This window comes from Strigops habroptila, chromosome 5 (genome assembly GCF_004027225.2).
Source record: "Strigops habroptila isolate Jane chromosome 5, bStrHab1.2.pri, whole genome shotgun sequence".
NCBI lineage: Eukaryota > Metazoa > Chordata > Aves > Psittaciformes > Psittacidae > Strigops > Strigops habroptila.
Window position 1 is genome coordinate 25,003,078 of NC_044281.2, and position 24,833 is coordinate 25,027,910.

The 24,833-nt window shown below is 37.5% G+C and overlaps 1 protein-coding gene across 6 annotated transcripts in view; it reads left to right on the plus strand.

Moving 5' to 3' along the window:
- The window catches only part of ADK (adenosine kinase), a 297,485-nt gene that overhangs the window by 113,336 nt on the left and 159,316 nt on the right, over positions 1 to 24,833 (plus strand). The window lies entirely within an intron of this gene.

A 24,833-nucleotide genomic window follows, 5' to 3' on the forward strand; every position in this document is an offset into this window, starting at 1 on the left:
CTGCCATAGGTCAAATTTTTAAGTCACATGTAAGAAAATCCCACCATTTCACAGTAATTACAATGCAGTTTTCTGTATTGTGTGGACAGCTGCTGTTTACAAGAGAGGAAATCTAGTGATACCAGTTTAAAACTGCCAAATGAGAAGGCAGGAAAACTCCATAGACTACTGTATTTGAATGTATTACAGTAGAAAACAAGAGGTTTAACAAATTTCTGCATACCACAATTTTTCTTGAGCATGAAACATGTTTTATAATGACTAATAGTTGTTATTCCATGCAATAAATTGTGCTACATCCTTTATTGCAGTCATACACTAGATAGGTAACTTGATAATCTGCTAGAAAGAAAAAATCAAATCTCAATTAATGTAGGTTTTGAATGCTTATTTAGTAGTATGTTTTATTGCTTGTTACCTTAAAATCAGTTGTTCAGAAGTTACATGATATGCCATGGTTGGGAGGGCACTGAAGTTGCTTTGGAGTAAAATAGATAAAAAATAGCCTTCTCACATACAGGGATCTTGAGACCCAGAGGTCGAGGAGGAAAGGCGACATAACCAGCTTTGAATGTTTCAACTTTTTCAGGTTTTGATTTGAAAATTAATATCTGTTAGCTCTTGCTTGTCAGTTCAGGGTTTCATCTTTAATTGCAGAAATCATACTAAATGCAGATATTTAAAAAATACTAACAGAAATTCTGTGCTTTGGTGTTTTGGGGGCTTTGTTCCTTTTTTTTGTGTTGGTGGGGGGTGGTGACAGTTGGTTTTGGTTTCTTTCAAGACAGTAGAAGTCATTAATAATTTTCACTTATCAAGGTATTTTAGTTAAAATATTTGTCAGATAAGGAAGGTAAGGGCTAAGGTACTTTAGTGGCCTCAGTCACAGTACTTCATATTAAGTTAATATGAGCACTTACAAGTAATTTGTTTTCCGGAGGCTTTGTAAGTTGTCACGCTGACATCTTGTCATTCTCTGTAAACATCAAAGATGTCACGTGAGACACAGACTATGTACAATTTGCTCTTTGTTTTGGAAATCTTCATTAGTTAAAATTTTCTGGTTAATTTTGCTTAAAGAAACAGAACTTAGCATGCTATTTAAATGTAAAACTTGTAATTGCCTAAGATGATATTTCATTTAATACAGGATAGGATTCACTAAAGTTGGGGCTGCTGAAAGATTGTTGCACATCTGTGGAGACTGTAATAATGAATGCTCAATTGTGTACGTATTCAGTGATGCATTATTTCATGGTAGCTGCAGATGTGAGGTATGAATTTATCTTTCTCTGTGAAGAGAAAACCTGAAGTTGTCTAGATACCACAGGCAATTATGTCTTGTATTCCCCTTGACAAATTTGTCAGCTTCATCTAAACCCAGCCTGATTGGTTTTCTCCCTTCCCTGCTTTTTCTCAAAAGCTGTTCCAAAGTAAATAATACTGTAATTTCTCTCCTGTGTTTTTTCTGCCTAATTTGCTTCCATGTTTGTGTCAAGATTCTCCGTCAAGTAGCCATTTTGGTGAAGAATTACAGCCTTGCTGAGGTTTGAAAGGCCCTCCAGTCCAACCCCCCTTCTTAAAGCAGGGACAGCTAAAGCATGTTTCTGTGGACTGTCAGGTTTTTAATGTCTTCAAGGAGGGAGTCTCCATAGCTTCCCTGGGAAACCTGTGCCAGCTTTTGACCACTGTCACAGTAAAAAAGTGTTTTCCTTATTCTTAAATGGGATTTCCTGCCTTTCGTACTGGCACTGGGCACCACTGTGAAAAGCTTGGCTCCATCTTCCTTGCTCCCTCACATCACGTCTTGGCACAACCTCCATAGAACCTTCTCCTGGCATAACAGTCCCAGCTCTCTCATCCTCTATTCATAGCAGATGTGCCAATCATCTGATCATCTGTGTGGCCCTTTACTGGACTCAGTCCATTATGTCCCACTGAGTAGAGGGGAGCAATTACCTCCCTTGACCTGCTGGCAATATTCTTCCTGGTGCAGCCCCAGGATGCTGCTGTTAGTCTTTCTTGCGAGGGTGCATTCCTGGGTCATGTTTGACTTCTTGTCTGCTATGATCTCCATGTCTGTTTTTCGCAAAAGTGCTTTCCACCCAACCTGTCCTGGTGAATGGGGTTATCCGTCCCCAGGTGCCAGGCTCTCTAGTTACCATTGTTGAGCTCCATGAGGTCCCTGTTGGCCAATTTCTCCAGTCTGTCAAAGTCCCGCGCAACCATCTGGTCTGTCAACCACTCCTCGTAGTTCTGTATTGTCTGCAAGTATGCTGAGGGTGCAATCTGTCTTGTCAACCAGGCCATTAATGAAGATGTGTTGTCCTCAGTATCAGTCCCTGGGGTGCACCACCAGTGGCTGGTCTCCAGATGGATTTACTGGGCTGATCACAACCCTTTGAGCCCAGCAGTTCAGATGGTTTTCAGTCCACTTCATTGTCTATTTATGTAAGCCATACTTCATCACTTGAGAATGTTATGAGAGAAACTGTCAAAAGCCTTGCTGAAGTCAAGGTAAACAACATCTCTTGCTCTCCTCTTGTTCACTGAACTAGTAATCTCATTGTAGAAGGATGTATAGTCTAATGTATACAATCTTTGACATCCTTTGTTTTACTAAGCTATACAAAGCTGAACTATTTTAGGATCCCTTTATACTCTATTCATTCTCCTGATCTTACTGATTTGTTCAATTTTTATTTTTCTGTTCTGAAAACAGTGACCAGACTGCACAAGGTATTCTGGCTGCGGTCATAACAAGGGTTCCTACAATGGACTTAGTGTTTCACCGTCTGTATTTTTTTATTTCTCAAGTTAAAAAATAGTGTCTTTTAAGGTATGTCAGGTTGTCTTAAGTCAAGTTGTGGTCAATTATTATGTCCAGATCTTTCTTCAACAAAAAAGCCACTATGTTTTTATATTTTAAAAGAAATATATTTATTGGGCATATGTGAGCTTGCATTTCATGCTAAGGCATTTCATGCCATTTCTATTTTTACAGTTGTATAGTTCTCAAAGTCATTTGGTTCCTCCTTCAGGTTTTCTGCTTTTCCTCTAATGAGCTTCTTTGTAAGCAAATCTCATTAGCACTGTTCTGTGGTGTCTGTCATTAGCGTTTTGTAAGATCTGTCCTAGGGCTGATCCTGGAGGAGCTCTAGCATTAACTTGCTTGAAGCCTGATGATCCCTATTTCAGCATAACCCATTGCCAGACACCACTGCCTATTACTTTCCTGGGATTTGCGTACTACCAATTTCCATTTCTGCAGCTTTATTAATAGTTTCCTCTACAGCATTAGGTTAAATATTTCAGTCAAGTGCAGATATATTAAATATCAAAGAAAAATGCCAGAGTTGTCTGGCATAATCTACCCTTAGGAAGTCATGTGACATTTTTCCTACTTTTACTTCCATATGTTTCATTCAGCTGTTCAAGAAGAGTGCCTGTAATCTTTCATGATGTTAAGGTCACATTGCACATCCTCAGTTATCTGTATGATGTTTTCTCTTTTCTTAAATGTAAGAACTATTTCTTGCTCCTCATGTTTGCAGCACGTAGTGTTTCAGATGTCCATCTATTGTATCCTATCATTTTTTTATAGATTCCAATTAATTCCTGTGGGCAAAAAGCCGTAAGACTCTGAAGCAGACATTTGCTGTAAAAGATGGTACTTTGAGGTACTTTATCATGTTTCCAATAGCTGCATATTTTCCATGCCCTTACTTCATCAACTATGTAAATTTGTAGTAGTTTTAATTAAATGAGAGATTGATTGTTTTCCTTAGTAGAATGCTACTAATTTTAGAGGTTTTGATCTGGAACGTAATTTTTATCCTGTAATGAGTTGAAACTCTTCCAAAGCTTTCCTAAGCGCCAGGATAAAAACTTGGTAGTGTGTGGTGTAAAACCTTTACTGGTTTACTTAAGATAAATTTTAAGAAAAAAGATAAAAGTTAAAGAAATTGTCTCAGGAAATACTCTGATTTTTCAGGATTAGGAATGGTGGTCAAGAAGTTGGCAGGATAGGTGAAAGGTGTCTTTTATTTTAGAATGCTCATTATAAAGCAGCTCCTTGAAGTTGTGTGCCTTCCTACCCAAAATGCTTATAATGCTGTGCTGCAGTGTTAGAATAAAGGCAGAAAACAAGGCATGTGAAGTATAGGTAAAAACTAGTAGGAAGGGAAACTTTAGGCAGCTGTTGGGCACGTTATTGTGAACCACTGTTATGTAAATACATACAATAAAGTGGTTGCTGTTTCTCTGGGAGAAGCCCAGGAAGCCATTGCTGGAGCTGGCATGTGATAGGCACATGGGAGTGTGCAGCCAAGGTCGGAGTAAGATGGGATGAGTGATGGGGAGCTGCTGACAATCTGTTACTGCATCGCATAGGCTTGCACATCAGATTCCTCTTAGCCAACCTTTTCCATGAAGACAGGTGCTTGTTAGCATACCCTGTGAAGTATTCCAGAGATGCCACATTAAGTCCTTTGCTGTAAACTCACTATGCTTTTTCCTTATCCAAGAGGGAGCCTGGCCATTTCCCTTAATGAAAAAAGGGATTGACTCGTTTCCTTAGGTGTGTTCAAGAAGGAATCTCACGCTTCCTTTGGTGTCTCATGTTTGAGTATGAATTATCATTTTATCAATTTTTGCATTAGTAAACGTGCATGGTACAAACACTTAAGTCAAATAAATGTACATAGCTCTTCATTACTTTCCTGTCTGGTCCTAGTCAAGAGCTAATTAAGCACATGGGGATGATAGTGTTTTTGTGGATAACAGATCCCTGGCTTCTTGCCTCCTATAAGGAAGGTATTGAGAATTAAGTATGTGAAACAAATAATGTTTTGCCCTGGGAATTTCTGTTTATTCATTTACTTAAATATTTTTGATATTGTGATTCTGTTTATCTTGTAAGTCAGACAAATACTGAAGACTATTTTTGAATGCTCATTCGCATTATAAATTCCACAAAGAAAGACTTAAGGAAGCATTGTTTTATGAACTTTGTGACAGCCTGTTAAACTGGTGCTTTCAGATTTTTAAAATAATATTTTTAAAACTTAAAACTTTAATTTTTAAAATTTTTTGTATCTGAATGATTTTTAGTGTGTTTACCTGCTGAAAACAAACTCCTTGTATTATTTGAGGATGGTCATTTTGCGTCAGTTGTACTTATATTATCCTAGTCTCTTATATCCGACTAATTTAACCTCTTTGGTAACCCCAGTGGATTTAAGATAAACTTTTGCACAATATTTTCTGGTTTATGATGATACTTGCTGTCATAATAATGATTCTGTAATCAACTGCTTTGGAACAACATTCTACATATTCTGAAATCAGTATTATTATAAGATAATCACTTTATTTTAACAGTTTAGAATCAGTACTTGAAATCTGTTAAATATTGATGGTATAAGCGAAGATAATAAAGACTAGCATACTGGGTAACAATTAGCATAAGTTATAACTATTGATCATCAGAAATATGTAAAGTTCCATTTTTCACTGAGTATAGTAATTACTAGACCAACAGTAAAAGTAAGTTAGAAACTTGAAGTTGTATTGTCTTTTTATGTAACTTAGGAACTTTCAGGGAATTTTCAAAGCAGTAAGGAGCTCTTAAATATTAATTTCCATGCTTTTTCAGTGGATAGTCAACTGAAAAATTTAGTATTTCCTGTCATTACTGATGTAGGATGGATTATTTAAAATTAGATTCTTATGCTATCCAAAAAGCCACTTTTCAGTAAAACATTCAGCACCAAGTCAATTGGACATTCATATATATTTAACTGAACACTTTCAACCACATCACAATCCCACTATAGTAAAAAGTTTATCAGTGTGAAAATAGTACTGCTTCTGTATCTTAGCAGACTGTTGATCTCGATGCATTATTTTTATAATTCTTTGCAGTATTGCAGTTACAGTAGTAGTATATTTTATTTTGATCTTTCTAATGAATCATACAACACCTTTTGGAAAATTGAGTGCTGGAATACTTCCATCTAGAGGTCTTTGCCAAATGTAGTATTATTATTATAAAGTAGGTGTAACTTCCTTTGCCAATCATATTAGCTATGATAGCAGAATGGAATGCCAAGTACTGGCAGCTGTTTGTTCTTTTATTCACTGTCTTTGATATCCCTTGCTTAGTCATTAGTACTTCCACAAACATTTAGCAGGTTAATGTGTCAGCTACATATCAGCTATAAAAGTATTTTTGGCAGTCTTTCAAAGAAACTTTTCTTTTGTAGCTGAAAGAATCCAGTCTTCTATTCAGTGTTTTAAAAATAGCTTGAGTTTAGATTATACAAACTGTAGCTGTAAAATTGAACATTGGTATCACAGTATTTATGAAGTATTTAAAAATGTATTAGGTTTAATTTATTCTGAAAACTGAAATTCAAAAAATCTAGAGCCACAGTTTTTTACCCTCTATATAACTGGTAAGAGCTCAAACCACACCACCCAAGTTGCAGAAGGCAAAGGCAGGGACTGAGAGAATGAAGAACTGCCTGCTGTAGTACAAGATCAGGTTTGAGACCATCTGAGGAACCTGAAGGTGCACAAGTCCATGGGACCAAGCATCCCGTGGGTCCTGAGGGAATATGCTAAGCTGCTATCAGTCATATTTGAAAAGTTGTGGCAGTTGGTGAAGTTCCTACTGATGAGAAAAGGGGAATGTAACCCGCATTTTTAAAAAGGAGAAAAAAGGAAAACCTAGGGAACTACAGGCCTGTCAGTCTCACCTCAGTACCTGGCAGGATTGTGGAGCAGGTTCTCTTGGAAATTATGGTAAGCCACATGGAAACTAAGGTGGTGATTAGTGACAACCAACATGGCTTCACTAAGGGCAAATTGTGCCTGACAAATTTGGTGCCTTCTACAATGGGGCCATGGCATTGGTGGATAAAGGAAGAGCAACTGGCATCATCTACCTGGACTTGTGCAAAGTGTTTGACACTGTCCCACATGACATCCTTGTCTCTAAACTGGAGAGACATAAACTTGATGGATTGACCACTTGACAGATAAGGAATTGGCTGGAAGGTTGCACTCAGAATTGTGGTCAATGGCTCAATGTCCGAGTGGAGACTGGTGACGAGTGGCGTTCCTTGGGGATCGATATTGGGACTGGTCCTGTTCAACATCTTTGTCAGCGACATGGACAGTGGGATTGAGTGCACCCTCAGCAACTTTGCTGATGACAACAAGCTAGTTGTCAGTCAACATACTGGAGGGAAGGACGGGATCCAGAGGGACCTCGACATGCTTGAGAGGTGGGCCAATGCCAACTTCATGAAGTTCAACCAAGCCAAGTGCAAGGTCCTGAACCTGGGTTGGGGCAATCCCAGGCACAGCTACAGGTTGGGTGGAGAAGTGATTCAGAGCAGCTCTGCGGAGAAGGACTTGGGGGTGTTGGTTGATGAGAAGCTCAACATGAGCCGGCTTCAGTGTGCACTCACATCTCAGAAAGCCAACGATATGCTGAGCTTCATCAAAAGGACTGTGACTAAGAGATTGAGGGAGATGATTCTCCTCCTCCACTCCACTCTAGTGAGCCCCCACCTGCAGTACTGCATCCAGGTCTGGGACCCCCAATGTAAGAGGGACGTGGACCTGCTTGAGTCCAGAGGAGGCCACGAAGATGCTCAGAGGGCTGTAGCACCTTTCCAGGCTGAGAGCTGGGCTTGTTCAACCTGGAGAAGAGAAGGCTCTGCGGAGACCTTATAACAGTCTTCCAGTACATAAAGGGGGCCTACGAGAAATCTGGAGAGGGTCTTTTGACAAGGGCTTGTAAGGATAGGGCAAAGGGGAATGGCTTTAAACTGACAGAGGGAGATTTAGATTAGGTATTAGGAAGAAATTCTTTACTGTGAGTGTGGCGAGACACTGGAACAGGTTGCCCAGAGAAGTTGTGAATGCACTGTCCCTGAAAGTGTTCAAAGCCAGATTGGATGGGACTTTGAGCAACCTGGTGTAGTGGAGGGTGTCCCTGCTTATGGCAGGAGGGTTGGAACTAGATGATCTTTAAGGTCCCTTCCAACCCAAACCGTTCTGAGACTCCAGGATCTTCACGCTTGCCTGCAGACTCTATGCTGTGTATCTAAGAGAGTTTATTGTCACTGATAAACATGCCTAACTCCCATTAATGTTAATGGGAGTTACAATTGAATGCCAAGAGAAGAAAAACTTTGTGCAGTAAAGGAATTAATTGAGCTGTGTTTGGTTCAATGATTACTGAAATGTGATCATTAGACTAAAAGCAAAAAAAGTATTTGACTGATATACTAGTTTACTTTGTACTGCTCAGAAATCTATTGATTTGCCATGGCAGAGCTATTAAATCAGTTAATTTTTGGATACTTGCTGTACGATTCCAGTGAATGTATAGCATGACACGAAAGCAAGATTTCATACCGATTCTGTGGTATGTAAAAGGAGCATATTTTATCTGTGCAATTAAATAAGGTAAAATGAGAGCTTTATTGAAGTTTGTTTATAAAGAAAACTTGTTTCTGCCAGTCATTTTCACATCTAACATTATGGTAACCTCCTGAAGGATTACTCACTGAAATAGTTTGAGAACTTTAATTAAGAGAACCACTAAGTTATGTATTCAAACCCCTTCTGCTACTCCAGTTGATGTTAATAGTGTTGAGTTCCTTTTTTCTGTTCTCTGTATGTTGAGTCAGATAGCTGGGATAGATGGAGTTCTTGAGTCTTCTACTTATTTTGGTTGTTCTGAAAATTTTGTAACCTCCTCTTCTTTCCAACATGCATCTTTCTTTTAGTGTCTGGGGAAAAAAAAAGTGAATTCCTTCTTGAGTGCACTTGTGGTTATCTGAAAAAATTGGGCTTGTAGGTAGAGTGGTTTAAAAAAAATAATTTCATTTTATATATATATAACACCTTTATATTTACACACCTTTTTATATAGATATAACACCATATGATTTGTGCAGAACACTGCAAATAACCGGAACTCCTGCTAGTGTGCATGAAGAAGATACTACTAGTTGCATATATAGAATTTATTGCTTGGTTTTGGTGAATATAATTTTTGCCAATTTTGAGTAAGCAGAATCTTTTTTCTTTTTGGTATTAAACAGTACAGTGAAGTAAATGTTGAAGTGGTTTATTATCTAACATCTTTTCTGAACCAGATTTTAGGCTTTCACTGGATTTCAGTACAAAATATACAAATGGAAAAATGCTTATCAAAGTTCACCTTTTATTTAAATTTCTAGGGCTATGCTGAAGACAATGATTTTATGTATTTTGATGGAAGCAGCAAGGTTTTATTATGCATACCTGGGAACAATTTCCTGTGATTGACTGAACGAAGTTTATCCGTGTACTAGTAACAATAGCTTGTTTTTCTTCCAGGTACATTTGTTTCATTCCTATAGTTCAAGGAGTTCCTTGTCTTGGAATAATAGGTTGTTCAAAGAAGAAAAATTTGTGATTGCTTTCCAAGTAGCTACAGTAGGACGTTTTGGGGTGATGTACTCTCCCAGACAGAAAAGTAGAATTTTTACTGGAGAAATAAGCTAAGTTAATGTTGTCTGCTGGTGACATGCTTGTAGGCGAGAAAGAAAGTACTCTCCTGCCATAAAGACTTTGTTGTACAATAGCTATATATTACAATAGCAAAAGTACATCTTGAGGTGTATTTAAGCCAGTAAAGTGACAAAATAAAATATGCTCAGTCATATGTGTAGTGTAGTTATAATTGCTTCCTTATTTTTAAGGTAGCTTACACCTCACCAAAACACTGAATTTTTCTCTTAAGAGAAATTTCATGTGCAGCATTAAACTCTGAATTCCATAAATTGGCTGATTTCAACATACTTGATAAGGTGATTAATAATCATCAAGTGGGATCCATCATTGCACACTGCCAGTTGTCAGAAATCATTGCAGTCCTGTAGAATACTGCTAATTGTAAGCTTGGTATGTACAAACGGGTGGTGGTGTGGACTGACAGTTTAATAACAATTTAAAAGGGTTTTTGTGTTTGGTTTTTGGTTGATTTTTTTTTTTAATAAGGAGTATAAAGCATTTGATGAATAAGCTTAGACTTCTGTATCAGTGTTGCAGAGGTTTGATTGTTGTAGAGGTTTTTTTGGGGGGAGGAGGAAGTTAATGTTGTAACACCTGGAGTTTGCTATGTGTGAGATCTCTGGGAAGGTTGGGGTTAAAAGGATTTTTACAGCTTCCTACATTACTATCTTCTGAGTGTGCAGCCTACAGAAATTTAGAGTTGTTGTCTTTTAAAAACCTCATTCTGAAACAGTCCAAGATACCTGTTTTGCTGTATTTCTAGCTCTCCTTTTTTAACATTACTATCTTCAGTTCAGTATTAAGGAAATTAGATAGAGTTCCTTGACTTGAGAATGCTACTTTTGGCTTATAGTGAAGGGAAATTTTCCTAAGAAATGTTGACATGATTATATTATAAGTCATATTTAGTTACAGGAATGAGTGTAACATCATTTTCCTACATTTGTTACCATAAACTTTCCAAAACGTTAAAATGCTGGGTTAGACTGGGATTTTAACAAATCCATGTTGGAAAATAAAGTATTTCTTTTGGCTTGCATGTGCAAAGCTTTAGAAGGAGGTATGCTGGTGCTGCGGCTCAGCTGTAGAAGCAACTCATCAAAATCATTGCTGCTCAAGGGTGAATTTTTAGTGTCGTTAAATCTGAAGGAATCCTCATTATGGCAATTATTTCTCCTCTTTGAAGGAGCAACCTAAAGAATTTAGAAGTCTGGATTTAGACACACGAGGCATAACACACTGGTCTGTTAACAAAGGTTAGCTGTAAGCTGGTAATGCTAGTTTCCTTTGTAAGTTCCAATTGTTTTGGGGGTGGTGGTGGAATAGAAGCAGCTACTGAAGATGTCAACTTGAAGTAACTGAATTTGCGTTCATTCTAACTTTGAAGGAGGCTATTGCTTAGTATTTGCCTTGTGTTTGTTTATGGTATTTACGTGATCTAAAAGAAATCTTAAACTTGTTAAGTGCCCCATAGAAATAGAATGAGGAAACAAAATTATTGTCTGCTGTATGGAATCTGTGGATGTGCACTTCCAAGAGAAAACTGGAGAGGTCTGAAAATGAAAAATCTTCATTACCATTGTTGTGGTTCATCAGTAGAAGTATTAGCCTTATTAGGCTAAATTTAAATGTTGTAAATACTTGTCAGGCCCTCTGAGAAGTTTATGGTCATGATCTTGCTCCTCTGAATCTTCTTTCAATAGGAAAGCTAAAGCGTAACAGATTTCAGCCTGACAAAAATCAGTCTGTCCTTGTGTGGCAGCTACGTTTGTTTTCTGGAAAATAATAGCAAAAATAAAAATGGCAAAAGAAATGCTAAATAAAAAAATATAAAAAATAGAACAATGGCAGTGATGGTAACTAGCCCCTAGCCAGATGATGTGATGAAGTGGCAGTACACGATCCATAACTTCTCCCTAGGAGTAAGACCCTAGAGGGAGAACCCATCCTGGCCGTCTCTTGTCACGTATCCACAGGGCAATTCCTCTACATTGATAAGTCCTACAATAAAGTGTGAATATGGGAATATATGTGTTATAAACTTGCATATGTACAAAGGCGGCCTGTTCTCCATGGCCACTGGTGCTACTGGTGAGTAGTAGGCGTCTTCTAGCCTTCAGTAACAATTTCTCCAGTCCTGTTTTAGACTGTCTTAAAAATAAGAATGATCACATTGACATATTAATAAGAATATTAACAAACAAACAAATTCCTCTCACTAATTTCAATTTAAAATAAACAAATGGGATAACATATAAAATCTCTACAGCATTTTTCAGGATGTGGGTTATGTCATGTTAATAAAGGGATGAATGCTTTCAACATTGTTAAAGTAATGGGTCTGCAGAACTAATTTTTAACACCTGAAAGTTCTAACAATTTCAGCTTGCTCTTTTTAATGTTAAATTGCTTTGGTTTTATAGAACAAGTTTTTGCACCTAAACTGGTAAGAAGAAATGTGTCTATATTTTCTTAGGAATAAAAATTGGTGATGTTGGTTTTAAAATCATATGCGTAGGCAGTACTTTTGTAACAGTGTTTAACATTGATCTGGTCTGTTCAGTTTCAAGTTACTTTACACTTACTAATGAATGTCCTCACAGCCTGCTAATAGAGCAGTGTGTTTGTATTCTGAGGACTTAGTCTTGAATAGTCATATACTATGTATTACAACTAACAATTTACCAGAATTAAGATAATAGGACCAAATTCTCTTTTAATCCATACTGGTATAATCCCACTGATATTAGTCAGGTTCCACCAATGTAAGTATGAGCAGAAAATTGGCTTTTAGATTAAAAGTATCTGAAATGCTTAGGAATTTGTTCAGGAAAATTAAAAATAAGGACTAATGAGTTAACCTTTTATATAATTACTTGTTAGCTTTTGTGTCAAGAGAAATGGTGTCATACCAGTTATAACTGGTGGTTTAATATTGATACTTGTCCTTATCTTTCAGTTAATTTATTGACAAATTCTCCTCTTAATGAAGTTCAGATAAAATCTTTTTTGTTGTTGCTTCAGATATTCTAATGTATTGGCATTTTTTCATACATTTGCTGCCTGAAGCATACATTCAGTGCCTGAAGCTAGTTTACTGCTTCTGTTTTAAGTAGCATTTCCAAATCTTGCATGCTGTATTACAAATACAGATTTGCATTTGATGTCATTTTATCATCTTGACAGCCTCCTAATCTACTGTGTTCCTCTGCCTCTATAGAGAATAAATAGATGGAATTACAAGTTGTTATCCATGGGAAATCATGTAATGATGTAAGTAACATTGTAGAACAGCTAACAATAATGACAATATCCAAAAATTCCAGAAAGAATCCTTAAAATTATGTTGCAGTTTTTATCTTTCTGAGAAGAAAAATATTCCAAAGTATTTATAGTTTGAAAACACTTGATTTTCATTTTCCTTAGATGCTAAGTTAAATACATTTATACTTGCACACTTTCAATATGGTGGATTTCGTGCTGTACAGAAAATGATTATACAAAATACCAAAGTAACAAGATGATCATTTTGGATGCAAATTAATTAGCACACTTGCAGGTAGGGTTTCAGATTAAGTACATGCTGTCTAATACATTGGATCTTCAGGGTTCACAATTAGCATATCCTGCTGCCAGTGCAAGCAATATATGGGCTTGTTGGCTTGCATGATGCTGCTAAGAGCAGTAAGTGCCCCTGGGCAGAAAACAACAGAGATTGTTGAATTAAATTATTGCTTAGACTGTTTTCCATCATCTTCTTCTATAAAGCATACATTAAAACATTTCTTTGAAAAGTAAATGGACTGTTATATATGCTCAGATGGAGATATTTTATGACAGATTCATTATAAAGAAGAGCAGATAATTCTGGATATTTGGAATTGCCCATGAGGGAGGAAAAAAAAAAAAGAGATTTTGTAACAATTAATGAAGTTGCTCTATTCACAATGCATCAGCTGAAGATTTCTGTCTTATTTAATAGCATTGGCTATCCTCTATGGCACATACAGGCCCAGAGTGCACCACACCAAATTTTGGCCACAAGATTTTCCACTGTTTCTACTTTTTTCAACAAATATTGGTTATGATGCTAGTAGGAACAAAGGTCCTAGACAATGTTTTGGAAAGCAGCTCTTTCTGGATATTTCTCTGATACTTTTTTTTTCCTTAGTGGGAGCTATTCCAACACTTCCATTTCACAATTAAGTTGGAAATTGGCATTTCACCCATAGAGTACAATCTTCATCAATAGCAAGTCCTCATCAATGGCAAGCATTCCAAAAAACAGAGCAAAGTAAATGAAAAAATCATAAATTTGTGAATTTTGGGTGATAGAAGATAAGCACATTTTTCAGGGATGCTCTTTTTGTCTGCTTTTGAAGGACCTTTTTATCAGTAAGATCAATAAGACTGAACTGAAATACCTGTCACTAACTGAAGTTTTTGTAAGGATCACTTGTGGTCACTTAGTGGTTTATGGTATTTGAGTGATTTGTCAGGCGGTTTACCTGATCTTCATCAACTCTGAATACTCAAGTAAGGTGCTTAGGGAGCTGTTCCTCTAACGTGAATATTTTGGGATGACGGCTGAAATGAAAACATATTTTTAAAGTGAAATTCTATTTGTTATTTTTAAAAACAAAACACTGTAGTTTGTTATCCTTACAGGAATTCCAGTTATAATATGTTCTTGGTTTACCATGTTTATGGAAAAAGTGGAAAGACACAGTACTCCATATTCTGTTTCATAAGTTGCTGGTTTTCAAAGTTCAGCATTTTATTGTTGTACGTGCTTTAATGCAGATGAGCCATTGTTTTCTTATTTTACTTGAAAGTCTTCAAGTGGTACTCTTTAAAGTGTCTCCTGTACTGGATGTCAATCCTTCACATAGATCTTAACTGTTATAGTTTAATAGGGGTCAATACATACATTGTAGAAGATGATGTTGGGTAATTTTTAAACATGGAATATACACTCCTACTTGTGGATACTCTTTTAGGTAAAAGAAAAAAATAAGCTACCAGTGAAAAGATAATATATACAGTGTCATACCAGGTATGGATTTGATTTCATTTGCATCTGCATAAATTATGCACAACTTGGTTCAACCAAGTTGTTGGTTCAACCAGTGGATAAATTTACAGCAATGTAAAACTAGATTAGTTGAGATCGCAATTTGGTCTGGGCTTTCCAGCTCCTCAGGCTACAAAATTTCCACTCCAGGAGTCCTGGAGAGGAGAAAGGAGCCGGAGCCATGCAGCGTGCAGAGTGTGCTCAGTACAGTGCCCTGCTTCCTACCCATGCATGGCTGGTGCAGCCAGGGGCTGGTGTTTGCATGGGCAGTCCCATGCAGAGCCTGACTGCAACTGGCTTTCCAGTGGTGAATAGGACAATTCCAGGGTATGTGCTCAGGGCCTGACAACTGCGCAACTCCTCTGTTGACACCCGTTAAACCTCCTCTGCAGATAAACTAACCAAATGGGGTGTTACATGCAATAGGAGTTTTCCCAGACTTCTTGATGCCAGTAAGCGAGAAGCAATAAGAAATAAGTATTTCTCGTGCAGCTAATATTCTGTATTGATTTTATATCTGGTTGGTACTGGAATAAGAAGTTGAAAGGTAATTTAGAAATGTGAAAGTATATTTTTTTTTTATCTAAAGTTTCTTACTCCTTTCTGAATAGTTAAAGCTAAGGCACAAATGTCTGTACACAAAGCAACAAACATAATAATGGATTTGTTTCAGTAACATAAAACAACTTGAGGAAGTGAGTACTTTCTGTTGGGAATATTATGGCTTTTATTATTTTGCGAAAGCATGTACGAGTTCTCCTCCAAATCATTGTTCACATGCACACTGTGCATCTAGTATTCCCCTGGAATCTCAGCCCGGAATGTCTGCCGCCACTAAATGTGGTTAGAAGTCACACAGGAGGAATCCAGAGGCAGGCTTTTCTGAGACTCGCCTGTCCCAAGGTAGTTATTTTTCAGTTGGTTCACATTTTTCTTCCTTAGAAGAGGGATTATTCCTAAAGAATATTCAACCTTGAAGGTGGGCATTTCCAGGTGGAACTCTGGGTGAACTATATGGGATAACACTTGGGAGAGGCCAATCCTGAAATATTAATTCCTAATGGGGTCGATTCAAAGCCTAATACCACCTTTCCAAAGTTTTGTCTTGGTCACTCAGAGGGCTCCTGGTCTAGTGAGAGAAAGCCTTGAAGTTAAAGGAGAGGCACCAGATTTTTTTTAATTATTAGTATTTTTAATTAGTTTCTGTTCTCCTAATCTCTTCCAGAGAAACTTCTTTATTAACGCTGGAAGAAAGAAACTTCCTAACAGCTTAGATGGAATGCTCCACCATAATACTATAAGCCTTGCTGTACACATACGATAAAGTTTAGGCTGAATTTACACCCTTTGCAACTGGGTGGGGTTGTTGTGTGCTTCTTTGAAAAAAGATTGCAATTTAGTAGTACTAATCCCATCAGTTCTGAACTTATTTGGAGCTCCTGGAACATTTCCTCCTTTGTACTTTTATCAAAAAAACAGTTAGAATCTGGCTAACTACTTCATTTCTACACCAATGTCGTTAGTGCTAAGTGACAGCTAATTAGTTGCTTTCCTGACTTGATTGTGTGCCTTTGTGGCATGGTGTGACAGGGTCTTATTTAGGCTCATGTTTACAACCTGTGAACATGCTCTGTTACCTGTAAGCCATATCTTGACATTTACATGAAACCCATCAGTTTCTAGTGGACAGTTCTGATTTTTTTTTCTTTTTACTTAATTTAGCTTGCACATCCCATTCCTTCAGAACAATGAGGTACTACTGAATAAATGCCATCGTGCCAGAAGCTAATGCACCCTTCAGAAAAGCCCAGGCATCTTCAGTGGCATCTCTGAAGGATGTCTCTGTTCAAGCATTTTGTAGATTTTCCCACATGGTGGTTACCTACCTTCTCCCTTCCCTGCCCACCTCTCTCTTGAACCTTTGGTGCAGCATCCGGGCCCAATGCTTAATTACATTGAGGAACTTCAGGGCCATTGTCTTCTTACAACTGCTAGGTAAACCTTTAAGGTTCAGATAATACTTGGAGTGAGCTAGGGTGGGAATAAGTTGTGGAAATCAACCGTTAACTGAATAAAAATTGAGGTTATTTAATAGTAACTTAACATTCTTTGTAATGTACTTTCTGTAGCCATGTTTACAACTAGCCCTCTGTTCTCTTTTGACCAAAAAGATTGGGATTTAGAAATGAAAGGGTGAAGTACATTTCACATTATCCACTACTTGTTGCTGTGGCAACATAGATGCATAATTTTAAAGGCAAGCATTTCTCAGCATTTAGGATAGATAACATTTTGTGTCTTGCTATTTCAGATTGAAAAAGAGGGTTGTGATTCATCAAATTCTCATAATTATGACATGCTTACTTGAGGTATAATGTGTGTTGTGTGTTATATTTGTAAAATGTATAATTTTTAAATTATTAAAAAGGGTGATTTCTAATTGCTTGGGAATGCCTCATAAATGAAGGGTTTGCTATTAAAAAATCTGTGTTGCTAGAGCTTTGGTAAATAATTTAATGCATTGGGAATTCTTGACAACAGATAGATGAAGACCTGCCACTTCAAAAACTCCCTTGCCTTAACTGCGTTCTAACTCTAGTAGTCAAAAGCTGTTAAGCTTTAAGTGCTCTGTCATATTTGTGGACTTTTACAGGAAGGAGCAGAGCAGACAGCAGTGATGATGAAAAACGATGGTAGGTAGACTTAACATACTATAAAGCATAGATACAATTGTATATAATGTCTGGAACTGAAACCTTTTTGAATGAAATGATCAGCCATATGTGCAACCCTTATGGACCCTTTAAGAAGAAGAGAAGAAATGTACCCTATTGCTAACTGTGCATGAAATTGCAGTGTTAGAAGATATTGACCAGATGTTTCAATCTCAACAAATAGCTTGTTATGTGACTGAGTGAAAATCTCTCTGCTGCTTTGATCACATCCACCTTAAAGGAAGAAGTAATTTAATAGAGGCTGTCAAAGTTCATCATTGTCAATAAACTTTGACTTGACCTTTGCCATCTGTTTTTGATACTATTGCTGATAGAAGCTGATAGGCAGCTGTTTACAGTTTGTGCTTTATGAATTCTCTGCTGCCAGACAATGAAAGAAGTCTCTTCACTTGTGGATTTTTTGCTGTCATTCTGAGTGTGGGTGTATTCATTGAGACTGCACATCATCTAGCAGGGGAGTGAGAGTGACATATGCATGCATTCTGAAAAGGAAGATTTGTTTTAAGGTTATCGATATGAAATCATGTGCAAAATATCCTAAAATGTCACTTTGCAACAACATCAACTTCACTTATAGGCTAGTACTTAAATACATGTACAGTGTTTTACACTAGAGAATTTTAAGGCACTTTTAAAATGCTTGTCAGTTTTCCCTATATCTCCATGAAGTGAGTGCTAATTCTTTACCAGTAGAGCAGGCTGAGGCATGGTTAACAATACTGTACAGTTGCATAATGAGGCTGTCTTACTGTACCCAAGTATGATGTTCCATTTTCATGTTGTTAATATGCTTCCGTTAACTTAACACCACAGCTTCTAGCCACAGAATAGGAAGACTTTATGTTGTACTTTATTTGCCACTTTGCATGTTTCACAACACAGTGTTCAACAAGGAAGTTAATATCTTGAAGTTCTTTTACTGATGAAGATACTCTTTAACCTTGCCTTGTACATAGCTTTGTAATGTTAACAAATTTCTTAAGAAACAGTTGTTTATACTGAAATGGCTGCAGAAAAGTCCCATGTACACCTAGAATTCTTGCCATGGTGATACCCTTCATGTACCTGTCAGAATGATGAAGAACTGGCGTGACCAGCCCTGTTTTGTAAATGTGTCGTCTTTTACCTCGTTCTGAGAAGGGACCATATTAATGTTTGTGGAAAGGGAGTAACACATCAGATCAACCAACCAGAATGTGGTTGGTGTCTCAGGTTCAGTGCTTCAAATGGGGAAGGGACACAGAGCCAGCCGCTGTCTCAGTTATGTACCTTGTAAGGTCTTGGCAGGAGATATTCTGCATTTGGTATCAGATAGCGTATGTTGAACTTCAGAAGAGAGGCTACAGCACTGCAAGTATTTGAGGCAGAGCTATAGCATTATAAATATGGGATAAGAGGGTGATTCCTAAGCAAGGAATATTGCTGCCTAGACTGGCCAATACTTAAGGGGTGCAATAAAAGAGAGAGCTAGCTTTTGGCCACATTGCAACTTTGAACTATGGTTACTATGTATTTAATTACAAAAAATGTGCTTGTGCTTCTTTGTACGGCAAAGAGCTTACAAACTAGACTAAAAATAAAATAGCGAACAAGCAGGTGAAGAGCAAGAGGGAAAGAATAGGAAACGGAATACCAAAGAATAGCAGCATGGAAAATAGTTACTTGGATTATAGATTTTGTTAAGAGGCAGTTTGTTAGCTTTGTGGTTTTAAATGTAGAAGCGAACGAAGTACTGCTCCTAGATGATTAACATTTTGATAGACATGTTAGTTTGAAAAGCTATAGCAAAATCAAATTGTGGCGCCACACTAAAACTAATAGATATCCTGTGCAGAGATTTGGATAGTACATGTTGAACCAAATCCTGATAAGATTTAGATATGGGTCTCACTGCAAGGCTTTAGCTAGTCTTTTCCTTTAAAAAATGTAACCATTTTTATCTCATTTGACTGGAAGTTGCTTGAGGGTGTTGTCATGCATTTTAACAATATCACTTCCTCATGCAAGATTTGGCAGCTTCAACTAATGGTGGAAGAATTACTGTACAGGACATGGGGCTCCTTTTTGCAAGCCTGCTTTTGTCAAGATAAGCTTATTTTTTCCTTTTCCGTGTGTTTTCTTATATGGTCATTATGTGATAATAGCTGTTGCAACTTTAAACATTGATCAATGAAAAAAGAAGGAAAAAAGATTCCAAAGGTGTTGGAACAAAACTGGTATCACTTTTCCAGGGTCTTGATGCTGTATTCTCAGGACAGTGATTCTGGCGTAGGTATACTGGGTCTGCTTGGGATGGAGTTAATTTTCTTCATAGCGGTGCATATGGTGCTGTGTTTTAGGCTTGTTACCAAAACAGTGTTGTTTAACACAGCAATGTTTTAGCTGTTGCTGAACAATACTTGCACAGCATCAAGTCCTTCTCTGTTCTTTCAATCTGCTGCCCCAGAAGTAGGCTGCGGGGTGGGAAAGAGGTTGGGAAGGGACTTAGTCAGGACAGCTGACCCCTGCTGACCAAAGAGGTAGTCAAGGCCATATGGAATGTGGTCAGCAATAAAACTGTTGGGGGCAGGGAGTGAGGGGGAGGTTTTTTTCAGGGTAACCATGGCTTGGAGACTGGCTGGATGTTGGTCTGCTGGTGGGAGATGGTGAATGATTTTATGTAAATGATCATTTTACATCATTTACATCATTACATCATTTCACCTTGACCCATGTGTGGCGTTTTTTTCTTTTTGTTGCACTTCTAGTTCCCTCCTCCCATCCCTCCAGGAGGGAGGAATGAGAGAGTGACTCGGTGGGGGCTTAGCTGCTGGCTGTGGTTAATCCACAATGGTAAGGATTTTAAATGATATAGTATGTGTAATGGTAATAGAATATTGCATTCCATTTGTTCTTGAGGTGTATCACAGCATTCACAAGGAATAAGTGAGCTCATTTGGAACAGAGACGCTAATGTCTTCTTTTTAGGATTGTTTTGCATATTGTCAGGGTTTTGTGGGTTTAAGATCTGTATAATGATTTAGTTTTTTCATCCTGCTTTTTGTCATTTTCCCTCATTTTCTAAGATGATCTGTGATTTATTTTCTTTTAGCATCTAAAATATTCCTGAAGATATCCATAAGAACTTTTTAATGGACTGGGTGTATCACTGGTGATGGGACATGTCCTAGGGGTAAAAGAGAGTGGTGAAACCTTCTGAAAAATGTATGGGCTTGTTCTAAAATTCAGAATATAAAAATAAGAGATACTCCAAATTGCACTGTATAAAAAGAAGCCATTTCTGTTCTGATTTACTTGAAAGAATGCTTCACGAGTAATTGCTAACATTGTTTAGATAGCAAGCATGTTAAGTCTTAGCTAATTTTAGGTCTTTGGAGTCCTTTCCTCTGTGAGCTGCAATATAAAATAAGATCAGATTTGACAGATCATGCAGAGAAGAGTCCAGCTTCAAATAACACACTTCAGATGCACTTCAGATGTCTGTATTCAGTGTTAATGAGTTTTGAAGATCCTTCACTGTGAAGGGGCATAATGCTTCCTGTTGTGTTGTCAGTTCCTAGGCATTTCGGATTCAAGTCTACAGCTGAAAACTTCTATGTGCAGAAGGTATGTCAGTCTAAGCAAAGCTTTGTATGCTTTGGTTTTGTTAATTTAAGACAACTGACAGATGTGGAAATTCACGAGTGGCTGTAGCTTTTAAAAAAGAATTCAGGAGCTAAGGATTTCAGATGAAGAACAATGTGGGACTGGTAGCAAGTGTCTTTGTCAGCCTCCTTGTTCTGATTATCAGTGTTGTCCAGTTAACACACAGAGTTGGAGTAAAATGAAATAATTTCTGAAGGATCTTTGTTTTAGTCAGAGGGCTATAAAGCTGTCTTAAGCTTCATCAGTATTCTTTTTAAGTCTTAGAGGATTGTCTACTGAGTCCCAGCAGTAGCAAACCCTTCCTTTGAAAGGGAAGTATCTTTGCAACTGGAGATACTAAGGTAAAATATATTAGCTATTTAGCTTTGCTGCTTTTTGCCTTTCTAGCGGAGGTTTCCTCTACAGTGAACTTTGCAAGAACAGCAAATAAAAGCTTTGAAAGCAGATCAAATGTTGTGATATGGGATACTGGACTCTGCCACAGTGACAGAAGCATGGCATTCTCAAGCTAAATAGGATAAGTTTGGGAAATAGAGGTCAATGAAGTCTGTTCTCTCCCGTTCTCTTTTTAATTCATGAAGACCACTGATTTTCTTTCACATAGTATAAAGGAGCATTTTTTTCACTTTTTGGGTGTAAGGAACCATTCAGGTAACTCGGTCATCTCAAATATCATTCTCAAAAGGCAGCATTGAGTAGACAATCAAAGTCAAGTTCATTCTAGTGTTGGAAGAAGTGCTTCTAGAAATGCTTTCGTAACTCAGAGGAAAGGTTGCTTCCAAAGCCATTTTCTAATCAGACAAAACTAGGAAATAAGTGTACCACATCTTCAGTTCTGAGAATGTGAAAGACTGGGACAGAGTTCACTCCAGGCAGACTCACAAAGTCACGATTGAGTCTTCAGAAGTTTTTCTTGTTAGCAAGTTTTCTTGGCATCTCAATGTCTTGCAAGAAAAGACGATGCTGTACTCTGCAATTGCCACCCACTCCTTGGAGCACCGAGGTGCTTACACTCCTCTGATAGCTAAAGCATGCCGGAGAGTTCACCCTGTTAACTCTGATCATGAAAAAACTCTTGAACAGATACTTCTACTACTGTAAGCCTAAGTTAGCCTCATGAAAATAAGGAAAGAAGCATTGTGTCACTCTAGTGTATCCATGAGTGGCCAGGGTACTGGTCTCTTTTGGATATGCTGGATTCAGCATTTGATCATAAGGAATAATGTGCCTGTATGGATAGTGTAATCTGATATTAGGTTATGCTTATTTTGAAATCAGCCTAATTTTAAGACAGAGTTATGCTAAAGACAATAAATAAATAAGGTTAATATTTGCTTTTAATTTACCAAGGTGCATACAATGAAAATTTAAGGAAAATGCAGTCCGTTTAACTCAAGAAAACATCTGAAAGGTATTCTGTTTCCCATTCTCCTTCCTCTGTCATGGATGCTCGTCGTAACTGAAAAGGTCAGGGCCTGTCCTTGTCTGTACCTGATGTCCAAGTTGTGTTGGCAGAAAAAAACTTTAGAATGAAGAAATACATTAGATTTCATAAACCACTCTCGACTTTGTTTCCTTTGTGGTAGCCTAGTCCTGAGGCTGTCTTGTTCCTTCATGATAAGTTCCTGTTTTTGACACTTCAGTCTTTGAGCCATTAGCAGCCTCAAATTCTCTTGGGTGATGGTGAGGATTCATGGTGTGGCCAGGTGCCAACCTCTCCTGGCCAGACTGTCAATACAGTTAGCTAATAGCTGCTTCACTGCCTAGCCAAACCCTAGATAATTAACTCATTATGCTAGTGCCTGCTGAGCTGGGTCATTTTCTGTTTCTGTCTAGAGTCTCTTTCATTCAATTAAATCTTGTACTCCACATAAATCTATAAAATGAATTTGCAGTTTACATAACCATATACCTGACATTAATGTGTGCAGTTTGTTATTTGCCTTCATTTGACGTTGGATATAATGCTGCATGACTATTTCATGGTAATAAATGTCTTGTTATGACTGACCCCCATTTCCATTTAGAGCGTTTTAGCTAAAATGTTGCTGTATGTGTGAAGTAGCCCATAGAAGCCTGTTTTTTCCATATCAGGTTGTTCAAAATTAAACTCTAATCCAGGGTCAAATGTTGAAAAAGTGCTTCGGAGTCTACCTTGAAAATGTTATTTTGTCTCTTTTGGTTTTTCACACATATGCAAAAAATGCCTGCTGTGACTCATTCCAGTAGGTGCAACTTCAATGGTATACCACAGAGATATTTCTGTAGTTCAGTTTCGCCTGTTTTTTGCCTTTTAGCAGAGGGAAAGAGGAACAGTTTGGAGGAGTTCTGCAACTAGCAACACCTCACCACAATTATGGTGGGAATATGTGGAGAGAATTCCAAGAAGCTGGGACCCTCTGTGATGAGAGGATCTTTCCAGAAGCACTGCTGGACTACTTTTTCATCTTCCTCAGTGTTGCTGAACTTAGCTCAGATATTCAAATGAAAGGAATACCTATATGGTGGGAATATTCCTCCATCGCGTAATACCTGTGTTTCAAACAATCATGAGTATGAGCAGAACCACTGCTTATGGAAGAAGTGGTATGCACAATATACAGAGGTTCATCTCCAGAAACCCTAGATCATGAGTTCTGATTCTCACAAATATCTTTACTTACATTTGAAGTAAGGATTGTGACAGTTATATATGGCATGTATCACATCTGAATTCAAACTGAGCTGCTGCCAATAGCCAAAGCTGTGATACTTGAACAGAAATTCTTTTTTCAGAGATGTATGTGAAATATTACTTACTACTGCTCCAAATGTTGTCAGACTTTACATATAAAGAATGGAAAAGTTGTGTCATTTGACAAAATATTGTAAGCCCAAGGTGCAGTTTGAAGTCTTACATTTATTTTTTTTTTCAAGAATTGTTGGGATTTGACGCTTTCATAAATAGTGATCTCTATTAATTCTTGTTATTTGTGAAAGTAGGGCATGCTTTTCAACATGAGGCACAAGGTTTCAGGTACTTCTATTCTTATAGGTGTGGAAACTGATTCCATATTTGCTTACAGTAGGTCACAACATCTTCAGTCTTGTTAAATAATCTGTTCTAGTTAACTATACCCCCGAATATAGAAGATTACTGTTCCTGAGATATCCTAAATGAACACTCTGCAAATATATATTATGTATGTGCAAATGTATGTAAAATACAAAGATATCATAGATAATTTTCTTGTTAGGGGCTTTCTTAATTGATATTAATTTAGAGTGATATGGAATAGATTAGCACAGCACATGTAGTGTGTATTTCATGAGTGAGAGATTGAACGCTGCCACCCTCTGATGACACAACCTTTTTTCTCGTCCTTAAAATTCATGTATATTAAATTGCTGCAGGAAAGAGGCCTTGCAACTTTTGTCCACCTTTGCCTTATTAATAAAGACTTCTACATGACTAAAGGTTGGGGTTTGTGCTTTGGTTGTTTGGGGCTTTTTTGATATTTTGGTTTCCTCCTCTGGAGCTGGAAGTAATAAAGATGTGACTAAGCATGTATTTGCAACTGAGTTACTTGACCTTTCTGCAACCCACAGCTACCACTAATGCTGCTTTGTAATGGAGACATTATCGTTTATTTAAATCTTGATTAGGAAACAATTATAAGTAGGGTTTTAGTATAGCAGTAAATTGATGCAGCCTTTAATTCATACTATAGATTGAGTGGATAAGCTTTCTGACTGTAATTAGGGTGAATTATAATGACTTCAGTTGGTTGACTCGCCACCAGCAGAGTAGGGCCTATGAC